Raw genomic sequence first — 16,329 nt, forward strand, 5'->3', positions numbered from 1 at the left:
TGTTACCAAGTTTAACCCAAAGGGACTCTCTGCATGACCGGCTCCATTGCCGGCCATGTGTTCTTTCTTCTGGCCGGTGCAGAGAGTCGTCTGCACTTGCAGTGCAGCGGTCTTATCTTGCAGAAACACGGGCGGATCAGTGCCCGTGTGACTGAGCCATTAAGCTTTTACATTGAACAGATTGTGGATTTTGAAAATGATGATGCTAAGTCAGGTGACTGTGTGTGTTCACCATTTTCAACACGGGCAACTCCTGAACTGTTGTCTACTGTTGCTGAAGTAGCATTTCCCCAGGAGAGATAAATGAGGACTACAGGTAGTAAAGTTGCAAAGGAAAAGAGGAAGAAAAAGAGAAATACTGGTTCTCTGAAGATAGTAGATATATTTAGTGCAGACCCTGAGGTAGGAAAGAAAATGAACAGTTGCTCAGAATTCAAGAACAACTTGTACAGATGTAAGCTTGCGTAGAAGTTCTTTTGAAGACCAAAATGTTTGCAGAAGAAGCATGTCAAGCTGCAAATAAAAGATAGGATGCACAGTTGAAAAAGGAAGTTGCCATCTTGTGTCTAATTGCAAGAGAGGCCAAAAGACAAAGGTTACTGGTAGAAGAGGAAATAGGAAGACTCCAGAATGAAAGGGAGGATTCTCTCAAAGAAGCCGCTCATTTGAAAACAGAAATTGAGAACGAAAGAGAAATTGAGGAAAGAGAATGAGAACCTTAGAAATGTAGCCAAAGATTATATCTGGAAGTGCAAGCTGCTCAGTCTGAACAGAACTTTTTTTTAAAAATTGAAAAATGAGGGAAGGAAGTTTAAGGAATATCTTTCAAAGGCCAATGAAAGGATGGAGGATGAGAGCCCAAGAGTTAAGGCCCATTTACACAGAACGATGAGCGCTCAAAAATCGCTTTAAAAAAATCGCTAAAAGGCGATCGTTTTAGCGATAATCGTTGAGTCTAAATGAGCGCCCATCATGCACTTTTCGTGCACTGCTAACTGATCGTTAAATTCAGTCCAACCTAAAAATCGTCCTTCAGCCTTATCAGCAGTTCTCCACAGGGAGTGCTGATAGCATTGTTTCGCGCTAGAGAACAAAGGATCTGAATGCATATAATAGCCCTCGTAAGTAGCTGAGTAGCTACTTAAAGGTTTATGCAAAATGATCGCTCAAAGCTGTCACTCAAACTGTCATTTGAGTGATCTTTGAGTGATCATCAGCCCGTGTAAATGGGCCTTTAGAGATGACGCATTGCAAGTTAAAGGGAGATTCTACAGATTTGCATAATCAAATGGTATATTTGAAAATGCAGTTAGCTAAGAAGGAAGGAGAATTGCATACTGCTCTGGCAAGAGTAGAGGAAGCATTTGCACATCAGACTATCACTCTTAAGAAAAATGGTGAACTGCAGTCTCAGATAAGTGAACTCAAGGAAAACCTAGAATCAGACAAAGCTGCTTGCAGCCAGGCAAAAAAACAAACAAGGTTCTTGGAAGATATACTGGACTTCAAAGAAGCCCAGGAAGCACTCCATGAGCAAGTTGTTACACAACTACAGATAAGCTTGGATAATGAAGCTGTAGTATATTAAACCTAAATCCAAGAGCCTGACTGAACAGCTAGAGCAAACTGAAAAGGTAAAAGAAACCTTGGAAAAGGCCAAACAAGCTTTGGAAAGTGAGTTAACCAATAAGGTAAAGGTGCTATTGGAAGACAAGCGTGACTCTGAATGCAAGAGAAACGCGGTAGAGATGTAGCTTCAAGAGCTACAAGTAAAAATGGCAGGAAGTGACAGAGTACAGGCAGAGCTATCTGAGAAGGCAAATAGACTGCGAGTGAAAATGGATCGCAGATCCAAGTGTCTCAGAAACTTGTGCAAGAAGAGACATGCCAGAGGCTTGGCCTTAGTTCTGTGGAATGAAAAGAATGGACGATGGGAGAAATGTGTTCCTCAAGAGGTTAGCTGAAGATGCAGAAGCAAATAAAAAACAGCCAAAGCAGATTTCAATACTTCTTAGTATGGCTGTAAATATGACAAAAAAATGGAGAAGAATACTGCATGCTGGGTCTCTGTTGAAGTACAAATGCAAGAAATCCTAGAAGAATGGAAACTACAAATCGATGGTATGAAGAAAAAGCAGCTGCATATGACAAACTGGAGAAGAAACAGAAGACGTGTGAACAGTGGCCTACTGAAGAGAAAAGCAGGTCTTTAATATGTGCCATTAAACGTGACAAAGAAAGGACTTGTGAGAAAGAGGCCAAAGTGCTCTCCTTGGCATGTGTCCAGAAAAGGGTGTTAGAAGAAGGCTGTGTTTTAAAGGCTCGTCAGGAGGGTGAGCACAAAGATAAAACACTGGATGTCGGTTAGTCGGGTTGCAGAAAGGAAGGTTCCGAGACTAAAAAACTCTAGGACCCAGTTCAGACAACAAGTAAAGGAACAGAAGACCTTATTGAAGGATCTTAAAGAAATTGCATCTGCACCAAGCAACCTACAGCCTGAAAAGGTTGCATCAAATGAGGTGAAACCAGAAGAATGTGTCTCCCTTTCAAATAAGTTCCAGGCTGAAGGGGTTTTAAGTGCATCAAATGAACTGCAGTTTGAAGTTGGCTCTGTGTCAAGTGAGGTAAGAAATGAATAAATTCTTCTTTCAGAAGCAGAAGAGACAGAGGTTATCCCTGTGAGCACTGATACTGAGGATAAAAGTGGTGTTTTAGCATTTACTGAAACTGCGTCAGAAAAGGTGAAAGTTGAAGAATGTCTGAAAGTGCCAGTTAAGGAGCAAGCTGAAGAGTGTCACTTTATCAGATAATACACAGGCTGAACAAAGTATCACATTGCTTGCTGAGGTCCAAGCTGGGAAAGTGTTTCTGTGTCAGATGAGGTACAAGTTGAAGTTTGGTCCTGTGTGTTAGCTGAACTGAAAACATAGGAAAAAGTTTTGAAAGTAGTTGAGAATGTGCAAGAAAGGTTTTCAGTTTTACAGAACATGAAGAAAGTTGCAGTGATAACAAGGCACAGAGAGATCCCTAGGCACGATGCAAATGGTGAAAAGACCGATGGTCTTTGTCAAAGGGGGACATTTGGTAGTATAGTTAGCAGAATGACCAGCAGAGGACTCCAAAGCGGTCCTTCTGCTAACTAACAAGAGAGAACACCTGTGTGGGTGTGGCAGAGAGGAAGGTAAAAGCTTCAGTTCCTGCCACACTCAAGGGTTGTTGCTGTGGAGTCCATAAATGCTGGAGAAGACTGCCCTCTCTGGGATGAGGGCCTGTGAGATCCCAGAGAAGAGCATATATGTTTGCTGCACCGAGGTGGTTCCAAAGAGAACTCCTGAATTGAATATTGTTGTTTTCTTCCCTATGTCATTAAAAATAAATGGTTATACTTTACTTTCACCATGAATTGGCCTATATGGTTATTCTGAGTGCTTACAACCATCTTAGAATAGAAGACGGCAATTCTGATTGAGTTACAATCCCCCACATGGTCACACTATCTACAAATATCTGAAGGGCTGTCGCAGTCACATTGAGATCAGCCCTATTCTCATTTACACAAGGAAAGACTAGAAGCAATGGGATGAAACTGAAAGGGGGGAGACACAAATTAGATGTTAAAAAAACTTTCTGACACTGAGGGTGATTAATGAGTGGAGCAGGTTACCATGGGAGGTGGTGAGTTCTCCTTCAATGGAAGGCTAGACAAATATCTGTCTGGGATGATTTAGTGAATCCTGCACTGAGCAGGGGGTTGGACCCGATGACTGGAGGTCCCTTCCAACTCTATGATTCAAACTGAAATGGAGCCTGTGGGGGATCAACTGAGGCAAATACAATTTTATGTTTTTAGACCTGTGTAACACAGATGTATTTTCGCACAAAAAATTTCAATGAGTTCATTGCCATGCGTGTTTAGTGCATTTGTGCAGGGAAAAAACACATCTTGAACTCATTAAACTAACTGATCATTTCAATGGCTGAGAGCATTGGTGCATGTCTTTTAGCATGCGCAATTGTGCACATTCAAAGACTACAGTAAGCAAATGCTGTTGGGCACGAAAATACATTTGATGTGCAAAAACGTGGATCAAGTGTGTGCACAAATATGCATACGCTCGTGTGACACAGGCCTTACACAGCCCTGCACTGATTTCAACATTTTTTTTCTCCATAATCGCTTTAAGCACTTTAATTGGCAATTAGTGAAACAACAGAGAAGCTCCTTTAGGGTGCATTCACACGAAAGTATATCGGCTCGGTTTTCACGCCGAGCTGATATACGTTGTCCTCATCTGCAGGGGGGGGGGGGGGAGGATGGAACAGCCAGGAGTAGGAACTGAGCTCCCGCCCCCTCTCTGCCTCCTCTCCGCCCCTCTGCACTATTTGCAATGGGGAGAGGTGGGACGGGGCGGGGCTAATTCTTGGAATTTAGCCCCACCCCTGTCCCACCTCCTTTCATTGCAAATAGTGCAGAGGGGCGGAGAGGAGGCAGAGAGGGGGCGGGAGCTCAGTTCCTGCTCCTGGCTCTTCCATCCTTCCCCCCTGCAGATAAGGACGACGTATATCGGCTCGGGTTGAAAACCGAGCCAATATACGTTCCTGTGAATGCACCCTTATGGTCATTAGCCTGGCACTAATTTAATTAGATTTTTTTCTGTGTTAAAGAAACACTCTTGATTTTAGCTAAAAAAAAAACTGATGTAAAATATTGAGTGGGATTGAAGTCCAAGATGGGCAGGCACAATGTTGACCTAAAAGAGTGGTCAGGTCTGTAAAAACCCGTTATCAATATCCTCTTAGAGAGTTCTGAATTTGCAGAACTCTCATCAATCCAGAAGCATGAATACTGTAACTTGAAGGAGCACCTCTTGGTGTGGAGGATCCAGCATATTTGTACATCGCATGGATAGCAATTTGGATTCAGAAGGAAATGTGGTATTTGTATTAACTGTAATTAAAAAAACATATAAAAACCCTATGCAAAGGCTGAGTTCCGAGAATTAGCCCCACCCCCGTTCCGCCTCCTTTCATTGCAAATAGTGTAGAGGGGCATAGAGGAGGCAGAGAGGGGGCGGGAGCTCAGTTCCTGCTCCTGGCTCTTCCATCCTCCCCCCCCTCCCCGCAGATGAGGACGACGTATATCTGCTCGGCGTAAAAACCGAGCCGATATACGTTCGTGGGAATGCACCCAAATACTGTATGTATTGTTTAAAAAATTGCATGTGTTTTTATATAATGCATGCGTTTTAAAAAAATTACTCATGCTTGTTTTATGCATTTCTTCGTAGCTTTCGAAAAAATGCATTGCGCTGTGCATTATATGTGCCAAATTTGCATGTGTAATACGCAGTAAATAGAACCCATTGATTTCAATCGGTTTGCTCAAATGAGCGTATTTTGCACAAACATTTCGTTTGCATGTTCTATTTTCGTGCATTTTGCGCATGAAAATAGCACATATTAAGGGCAGCTTCAGATGAGCGTATGTACACATATACTCGTCTCATCGCAACGTTTTGGGGTAGTGAACGAGGTTAATATGTGCATGTTTCCTCACATAGTACTGTACACAGGGCATGATCATATGTGTGTGCAACACAGCCCCACCCTGATATAAGAGGCTAATGTGTTCTTTTCCCTGCAGTTTTGCACAGCATATTGCGCATGCCCTTGCATATTGTGCGCACATTTGTGCACCTCCCATAGACTAATACAACTTATTGACATCGATGGGTTCTATTCTCTGCATATTGCATGAAGATACACCTAGTGGTTCTCCAATTCTAAAGAAAAAGGTTGCATCTGTAAGTGAAAATCATCTGGGTGTGTTTTAGTCCCGCTATGCGGCCGTGATTTTCAATAATGGGGCGAAATGAAATAATTGATTTCTTCAAGCTCGCACGCACTAGGGTAGAGTTTGCATAGTCCAGAAAAAGCAGTTCATGCGCTAATACGCTCCGTGGCGGCGAGCGTATTAGTGCATGCATCCATGTGTTTTTGCCCAAAGTGTCCTTCCTACAAAGGTTCACAGCTCTATATCATTAACTCAGTCCATTTGCATGAATGATGGTAATTTGCTGACAGTCTAGATACTTTAGAATATCTTACTAGAAAACAAGCCTGTTGACTAACTAATGCAGTTCTCAATGGTGTGCACAGCTACAGAAGATTGGGGCTTACCCCACTTACAACATGTTGCATGTGAATACGCACTTCGTCTGACCCAAGCCAATCCAGGTTTAGGAGCGTGTCTCAACCATGATTCAAACAATCCTTATCGCTCTCAAGATGTCTTGCTGGGTTGGAGATAGAACACTGACTTGCTTTCTGTTTTCTCCTAGATCTAGGTACATGCAATTCCAAATAGTAAATGGATCACAGCACACGTAAACCCTGTGTATCTCCAGGGAAGATATTCCACTCCAAGAGGTGCTCGCTCTCAAAAGTCCTGGATCCTGGACCGTATTCCAAATAGCAAAGAAGAGTAGATAAGAGCAGCACTCAGGGGTTAATTCCAGAGAAACTTTATTGCCCACAACGTTTCAACTCAGAAGAGTCTTTGTCAAGTGCTCTTGACATGCAGATCTTTTTCTTCCAGCATTTAGTGCCAGATTTTCAATAATCCGACCAGAGGTTCCAACGCAGATATGAAAGCACCCTTACTATCACAGCCTCTGCTCTGCATTGGTGGCACAGCAGAAATTTCTCTTTTTTTCTATTAGGGCATGCTTTTTCTGGAAAGATTTTACGGAGCATGCTCAGTCAACATGTGTTGAAATCTGGCACAAATTTTGGTGCACACAATAATTTTGCAAACCAGAAACCATAGAATCATAGAATGGTAAAGTTGGAAGGGACCTCCAGGGTCATCTGGTCCAACCCCCTGCTTAATGCAGGATCACTAAATCATCCCAGACAGATGTCTGTCCAACCTTTGTTTGAAGACTTACATTGAAGGAGAACCCACCACCTCTCATGGTAACCTGTTCCACTCATTGATCACCCTCACTGTCAGAAAGTTTTTTCTAATCTGTGTCTTCTCCCTTTTGTTTTATCCCATTGCTTCTAATCTTTAATTGTGCAAATACGAATAGAGCTGATCCCTCTGCACTGTGACAGCCCTTCAGATATTTGTAGACAGCTATTAAGTCTCCTTTCAGCCTTCTCTTTTTCAAGCTAAACATTCCCAAATCCTTTAACCGTTCCTCATAGCTGGGGCGTAACTATAGGGGATGCAGGGGATGCGGTTGCTCTCGGGCCCAGGAGCCTTAGGGGGCCCATAAGGCCTCTCTTCTCCATACAGGGAAGCCAGTACTATAAGTAAAGCATTATAGTTGCGGGCCCTGTTACAAGTTTTGCATCGCGGCCCGGGAGCTTCAAGTTACGCCTCTGCCTCATAGCACATGATTTGCAAACCGCTCACCATCCTGGTAACTCTTCTGCAAACCAGTTCCTCTGTAGTTGCTCCCATGCAAGGAGTGGCTGGAAACCACAACAGATGCACACAAAAATGGAGTAAGTCCCTCTATGATTAAGGGCAACATGCTTACCTGAAACATGTAAGATGGTGCATGCTTCTTGTTTCTCCATGTCTGTCTGGATTATTCAATAAGGAGAAAGATTTTTTTACCCTACGCTGGACTTACTCCGCTTTCCTGTGTATGCGATAATTTTGGTGCAGTTTCTGGGACATTTGCTCACTGCAAACCATTAACCCTTTTAAGGTAGCCCCTTACAATATATTTTCATGTAGTATTGTATGTGAATAACTGTTAATGAAATCACAATTTCAAAGTGACATACTAACAAAAATATCTGCACAGAGCTTCATCTAATATAAGGCTGGTTCTTTATGCATACATGTAATAGTTGATTGTAGAGTTAACTGGAACAATCAATGCCAATCAGCTGCTGCAAATGCAAATAAAGTCTTGGGGTGCATTAAAAGAGGTATAGGAGTGAGAGACGAGAACATTATCCTTCCACTATATAAGGTACTTGTCAGGCCTCACCTGGAATACTGCGTACAGTTCTGGACAACGGTGCTCAGGAAAGATATTGCACTGCTTGAGGGGGTTCAAAGATGGGCAATTAAATTAATAGATGGAATGAGAGGACTAGATCTAAATTGGGATTATTCACCCTAGAAAGAAGGCGGTTAAGGGGCAACCAAATTACTATGTATAAATACATTAAGGAACAATACAAGGATCTCTTGCATGATCTGTTTATACCCAGGACTACGATGGTAACAAGAGGGCATCCACTACGTCTAGAGGAACGAAGGTTCCATCACCAACACAAAAGGGGGTTCTTTACTGTAAGAGCAGTGAAACTGTGGAACTCTCCATAGAGGAGTTTAGGAGTGGACTAGATGTCTTTTTGGAGTGCCACAACATTGCAGGATAGAGACACTAAATAACCAGCAGGGTTGTTGTTTAGGGTCTTGGAGTCAAGTAGGAATTATACTGATTGCCATTATGGAGTCAGGATGGAATTTGTTTTACACCAAATGGGGTAAATTGGCTTCTGCCTCACGTCCTACCCCCCACCCTCATCTGGATCAACAAGGGGGATGGAGACAAGCTGAACTGGATAAACATTTAAGCCTTGCATACTATGTGTTTAGGACTATACTGTACCTAGGATGCTGTATGTATGAACTGTGACTTTGCTCACCTACAATAGCACCATGCAGCATCTGACTGAGTATTGGCTCTGCTCTGCCATGTCCATGAGATCTCAGTCGAAGTGTACAAGCAGGTGAAAACCTGACGTACACAAGAATCAATATTTAATTCTTGAGACTTTCTGTTCTACTTTATTCATTGTGTCTTTTAATGCTTTTTTTCTCCCCTTAGTCTTTAAATAGCTGATAACCATGTAATTAGAGAAACAATGTCACAGGAGTTTCATGGGAATAGATTAAACAGACACCTACTACTGAAGAAAGATACTGCAGTTGTTAAAGGTGATATATTAAATAATTCACTAGACCGGTAAAGAGTAAAGATTGCACATCTCTACCCAGATTATTATGGAGGAAATACTAGTGCTCTGTTTTAGTGCAGGTCAATTTGCCAGTTGCAGTCATCTCGTCCCTGTCATTATTTTCAGCACATTTGAAGATGAGGGACGTTTGTACCATTTGTAACACTGAGTTATTTTTATAGCAGTATTAAAAAAAAAGAGAGAAGAAAAGTAAAAGGAATGAATAATACCAGGCAAATAATTACAAGCTGTCAAGGATCAACTTTGATTGCAATTAAATATATGGAGCTGAAGAAACGTCTCTTATAAGTGAATTGTGCGTGTTTAAAAAGAAAGAGAATTATGAGCCCCGCTGTCAATTTACTTTGCTGAAATGATATTAGACAGAAATATTATCAAGTGCAAACCAAATGGCCTCTTTTGATTCCAGATATAATCCAGGTTATTACTTACATCATATTCACAGCCTGGTAACATGATCACACACTATAAAGCAGCCCTGTGCGAGTTTGTTCTCATTTGTTATCAATTTCATGGAAGAGGATTCATTTCTTTTTATTGCAATCTTGTGCATTTTGTTTCATACATTTGTACCTATTTTATTGTCATTCTTCTGTGACATTTGACGGTAAAATCTCTGCTTCGTATGGTTGATTTGTAAAGACTGACTCCACACCATTGGGGCCTAGACAGGCCGGTGAGTTCAGTGCGAAGACGTTATGAGTATGTAATCTCTTGTCTCCTTATGCGGTAAATGTGGAGGGACATTTTAACCTAACTCATCATGTGGTGCACTGAGCAAATTTGTCCTTATTACCTTGTTTCTTTTCAGCAGTCCCTTAACAGAATGTGCCATCCACAATTGTGCCGGAAACAACGTTGAATTTGCAGAACACCACCGGTCAGTGGTGGGCACAGGACAAACTTATAACTCGCTCAACCGCTGCAGACTGACACATGAGCCCAACTTCTCTTCCGTCTCCTGCTCTGGCTTCAGTACAAGCAGGAGAAAGGATAGGAGAATGTACAGAAAGAATGTTAAACAGCAGCAACTAAGTGAGTGATAAGATTGTACTGCACCCACTATTGACTAGCGGTTCATCACTGGGAGAGAAAGGGCCTAGCATAGTTACTTTGGGGGCACAATTACGTCTAGGGCACAAAAAAGGTACAATTGCTTTCAGGGCATAGTTACGTAAGGGGCATGGAAGGGGCATAATCAATTTGGGCTCACAATTACTTTGGGGGCACAAAGGAGGCACTATTAAATGGGGCTACAAAGTAAGTCACAATTACTTTGGGAACACACAAAATTATTTTAGGGCCACAAAGGAGGAGCAATTACTTTAGAAACACTATATAGGTCAAGATAAAGGAAAAAAGTGAAAACTCCAATCAAAGACATCCCCTGCGATCATTGGAAGTAACTGCACTGTAATCAGTATCAGTGTAGAACTGGTATCTGACTACATTATATGGTGACTGCATTGATTAGAGGCATACCAATATACTTAGCACTGAGCTGCTGTATCCATGGTCATCATGTTTCATAAATGTTGTCACCTATGTGTGTGTATATTATATATACATTCTTTGTAAAAAAAAAAACAAAAAAAAACAAGCACCTAGAAGTAGTTGTTGTGATATTGGAAAACTTGACATACAGTTACATCTCAGGCAGATATGCAATTGATTAGAGTTGTGGTGTGATTAGATGAACGGTCTTGTCACCTGAGGCCCTAAAAGTAGTTTCACCCTTGACCCATAAAAAGGCTCTCAGAGGATTCTTGTGTGCAGTGACCTCTTCTTCTGCTTGTGTAGAGCTTGTTGATCACTAGACGCCTCTACAACGCAAAGAAGAGATTTTGCCCAGTTAACAGAGTTTGAGAGAGGACATAATTGGAATGCGAGAAGCTGGATGGTCGTATCAACAAATTGCCCGTCACCTGGGCCATTCTGAACTGACTATTAGGAGGTGTTGGGACCAGTGGATGATGAGGGCACTCACACAAGGCGACTGGGCTCAGGACACCCTCAACAGACCAGCAGTAGAGATGATCATCTGATCTTCTGACAAGCAAGTCTTTAGTTGACCACCATCAAGAGACAGGTGGGACCATCATTATAGGCCCATGTGTCTGTTTGAACCATTTACAGGCCCTTGGCTGACTGACATTTGCTTTCACAATTATTTTTACTGCCTTTACCACCCACCCACTGTCACCCAATTTGCAGTGATGTCGTGAATGATTAAACTGAACTGCTATGGAGTGGAACTAGATTGTCTTCAGCAACAAATCCAAGTATAGTTTGGGCACTGACGACAACCATATTCATGTCTGGAGACCTAGGGGTGAGCGACTCAATCCTACCTTTGCTGTGGAGCAGCACACTGCCCCCACTGCTGGTGTGATGGTCTGGGGGCCATTGCATATGGCAGGCGGTCACTCCTTGTGAACATATGACAGCTCAGCAATAAGTTTAGGACATCCTGCAGCCACATGTGTTCCTCTCATGGTTGCTTCCAAGTGTCATTTTCCAGCAGTATAATGCTCGGTTGCACACAACAAAGGTGTCAAAGGAATGCCTCCACAACATTGCCACACTTCCATGGTCCGCCTGGTCACCAGATTTATTGCCAATAGAACATGTATGGGACAATCTGGGACTCCAACGTTGACAGCCTACAAATTTGCTCAATCTAGAGGCTCAGTTACAGCAAATGTATCGCAGAATACCATTCAGTACCTGTATGCCTCCATGTCCTCCCATATCACATCTTACATCCAAGCTAGAGGTAGTACAACAGGGTGGTAGAGCCTCCATGCCTGCCCATATCACATCTTGTATCCAAGCTATAGGTGGTACAACAGGGTACTAGAGCCTCCCTTCAAGTGTTCAGTCTTTGTTCAAGTCCTTGTTGGTGTTAGATATCTTTTGACAATGAGCGTGTGTAATATATATATATATATATATATATATATATATATATATATATATATATATATATATATATATATAAATACATGTGTGTGTGTGTATATATATATATATATATACACACACATCAGAAAGTTCTAGACAGTTCATGACCCATAGCCATGAGAGGTAATTGTGGAGTGGGGGGGAATTCCTATTCAGTTCCATTATCGTTGGGAGTACAACTCTGTTTACATAGGGCAATGAGCTACATACTACTTATGATTTGTGGTGCAGCATAAAAGCTGTGGTGATTTGACAAGGAAGCCTTTGCTCATTTGTTAATTGATCACGGGTACCTTCACACACACATAATAATTGGTTAGACAAATATACACTCCCAATTACTGGCCCAAGTAAAAAAGCCTTTAAAGCTCTCCACTCCCTATAATAAAACCCTGGCTTTACCCCAGTCTTAGCTTCAGTTGCTCCTCAAATTATCTGCAATAAACATTGCCACCAAAGTGTTTGCCTCAGTCTCTGACATGCCCCTCATCGTGGCTTGTCTGGATTGGATGTAATTAGTTGTCCTTAAAAGATGGATATACACACAGTATACTAATACATAGAACACAAAATATTTATAATGAAACCAAAGAGTGGAAAATAGGATATATGACCCTAACCGACTAATGCTATGAGACAATACCTAATAGCCCCCCTCTCTCTCTCTCTCTCTCTCTCTCTCTTTCTCTCTCTCTCTCTCTGACAAAAAAATTGCCATTGGTGCGCGCTGCAGTGCGGAGGGGCCAAAACAGGCACGTCCCAGCAGGGAGAAGCCAAAAACTGGGGCGGGGTCGAACACGGCGTGATGCTCGTTCGAGTAATGAGCACCATCGAGTACGCTAATACTCGGACGAGCATCAAGCTCAACAGAGTACGTTCGCTCAACTCTAGTATAGATGTTAACAAGCAAGCAATAAACCAGATAGAATCACCAATACAGATATATGAATTAGTCAGGAGACAAATGTTCAACATCCCAAATATTTGTAACGCCAAATCTGACAGTAGAACAGAACAGGAGTCACTGACTAGATCAGAAGCACCTTCAGAAGGTTTTTGGTTTTTTTGTGGAGTTTTTGAGGGATTTTGTCCTTTCACAGTGAATTGTTTTTAATCTTAGTGTAGGGACTCGCAAGATGTGAGGACCCTTGACATTGGGTTGCGAGCTTTGCCTAATTTTGCCAACATATTATGGTCCAAAATGTTTTTTAATTTAGTCTGCCATAAAAAAATACTGAGTTGTAAGAGCGAATCATCAATAAACAAAATTAACATGTACAAAGTCTGTCTTCATTCTTCAATTTATATACTCTATCCTTATGGCAGCTTGTTTTGTCGACATAGATAATTCTGATATAACAATTGAATGCCTCGTCAGGGAAATACTAATTATTTAAGAAAAAGAAAAATAAGAAAAAGAAAAAAGAAAAAGAAAAATAGAATGATAATAATTAGAATAAAAATAAGCAAGTTGGAGTAAAAGAGGAGGAAAGGAGAGATAGATGAGGAGTAAAGCTATACAGAATCGGGAGGGGGGGGGGGATGAACAACGCCCGGCCTTTGGGCAAAGAATAAGGATATTGTGACTTATGGTCTAGTAGTGCTGGCTGTGGAGGTAGTTGTGTATGAGGCTGGTAAGGCTCCACTGTCCAGCCATATGTTAAGGTCTGGGGAAAAGTGGAATTGGTTACAGATCATCTATGTTGCGATGCATTTGTTGTGTCTCATTAACTCCTTTACACAGAGTTCCTCCATGTATTTTAGGTGGTCTAGTGCTTCCAACCACATTAATCTAGAAGGCGGTATTGTAGACCTCCAGTTCCTGGGAATTATCTGATGCATGGCCAATATGAAAAATCTGAGAAGAGAACCCTTAGAACAAGCTACTGAACCTGGGAACATAGAAAGTAATGCTATTTCCGGTGTGAACGTGATTCTGTTTCTACATATAGAAGAATACAGGATATTGACCTCCTGCCAAAAGGGGCGGATCAGAGGACAAGACCACCATAGGTGGACTAATGAACCGATTCCTGCATGGCATCTCCAGCAAGCATCCGGATACTGGGGGAATATCCTGGCCAACCTCACCGGTTTTGCCAACGTATTAACTAATACCTCATATTTATTTGCAAATGCAGTTGGTCCCTAAGATGCTTGGAGAGCCCTGACAGTGCTTTGTGTGGTGCATTTTGAAAGTGTGGGGCAGCCCGCTTTATCTAATAGTATTGGTGAAACTAATGGTGCTATAAGCCTGCATGGTGCACTACACGTACCTGTGGGAATGGCTCCCTATATTAGCTTTATTTTTGTGCAAATATAATACTAAGCAGCCACCCCTCCAATATGTCATGGATGTGTGAGTGGTTGTTCATCAGTATTTTGCACTTGCTACGTCCCTCATTAAGCATTTTCCTCCTGGACACTGTTGGCAACTGATCTATCTACCTGCCTTTGTACTGTTATATTAGTAAATATGGCCTTTTTTTAGGCAGTCTAAACCTGTATATAACAGGTCATGCAACTTATGAGAGATGACAAAAAATCAAGGCACAACTCTCTGAAATGAAGAAGCAATTAAAGCATAACTAGTATCTTTTACTGGTTAAATATTTTGAACCAGCAGAAAAGCATTGTTTCTAAACTGTGGGTCCAGCGCTCCCTGATTGGAAAAGCTCCTGCACCCCTGATTTCCCCAAGGGTGGTGTTCCACCATGTAGCCTAGTAGGTATAATCAAGAATCCAATCAGTAGGCATTGTGTTCTATTCCAGCTTCACCGAAGAAGAGTATGTGCCTCCAAACATGTTTTTCTGCTGGTTCTAAACATTTATCCAATAAAAGATACTATTTATGCTTTAGTCACTACTTCTTTATGGAGAGTTGTGCCTTGTACCAGATATTTAGTCATTTCTCAGGTGGCTTATGTGAGTCGGGGTTGATGCCCTGACATCACTACGGTCCCGATAGCTGACAAGCCATGACAAAAACATTGCATTGATGAGACAATGACTTTAAGGAAATACCTTTCTTGCTTTGTTGATTGTATCATGTTAGATTTTTGATTAACCGTCTCTCTTACAACTCTTAACATCCTTGCTGAAATATGCAGCAATTACTGCAGCTTATAACTATCGTCAGAATTTGTAAAGAATTCTGTAATTTTCACCCCATCAGGTCTTTATGTTCACAATCGTTCCATTTACTGTATTTCTGTGCTCTGGATAAATCTTGGATGTCTCTCCTTTAGAAAACTATACTAGTAAAGGGTATCTTTTTCCTATAACATACTGCTGTCCTTGTTATTTAAGCAGTTTAAAGGCTAAGAAACTTTGTAAAAACTCATCAGGGATTTTTCTCTTATTGTTTAAAGGTCACAGAAATGTCTCATATTTTACTGACCAGAACCTGATTGTACAAATACTTTGTTTTTCTTTTTTTGGCGTGTTTTTCCCCTCCACCTTTATTACAGAAAGTATACAAATCTTGTTACTCTGAGGGAAAAAGCAATCATTAAAACAGGATTTTGCTGCAGCCTTCAAAGAAGGTTTGACATGTCTATCAACTTTTCTTACTGTTTCTCTGAAGCATCTTGTCATCATCTTAGTTTTTTGTAAGTAGAAAATAAGCCATAAAGTAGAAACAGACATCAAATATCATGTTCAGCTGAGCAAAAATATTTGAGTAAAAAATAGAACATTTTCATGTTGTTGGTCTTTTAGTAAAGGGGGTGGAGGGGTGGGGTGCCTGAAAAAGAAGCAACATCAAAATCTTATATCTTATTCCATTGATCTAGGGTTGTGTTTTCCAAATGTGTCCTCCAAGAACCCCAACACACCTCTCTTGAGGATTCTCCTGATGTTGCACAAGTGATTTGTTTGCTTTTACTAAATCAATAATTACATTCATTGTGAAAAAAAAATCAAGCACCTAGGAGTTGTCAGAATCAAGTGAAATCTTATATGTGTGATTATAACAGTCATACAAGTAAGTGATTACAATATCAGGGCAAAAGGTTAATTTTTTGCAGAAGACTGAACACTCAAAGAGGGGGCTCTAGTACTCTATTAGGCCGCCTCTAGATTGGATACAAAATGGAATACAGTCAGGAATGGATACAGTCAGGCATGGTATCCTGCTGCATATTGGTCTTTATTTGCTGTAGCTGAGCCTCTAGAATGCTCAAACTCATAGGTTGTCGCAGTTGGCATCCCAGATTGACCCAAACATGTTCTAATGGTGATAATTCTAGTGACCGGATAGGCCACGGAAGTGTGACAATGTTGTGGGGACATTCCTGTGACACCTTTAATGTGTGCGGCCGAGCATAATCCTGCTGCCTCTTGGAAGCTGCC

The sequence above is a fragment of the Eleutherodactylus coqui genome, chromosome 4 (assembly GCF_035609145.1).
Source record: "Eleutherodactylus coqui strain aEleCoq1 chromosome 4, aEleCoq1.hap1, whole genome shotgun sequence".
In the NCBI taxonomy this organism is placed as follows: domain Eukaryota; kingdom Metazoa; phylum Chordata; class Amphibia; order Anura; family Eleutherodactylidae; genus Eleutherodactylus; species Eleutherodactylus coqui.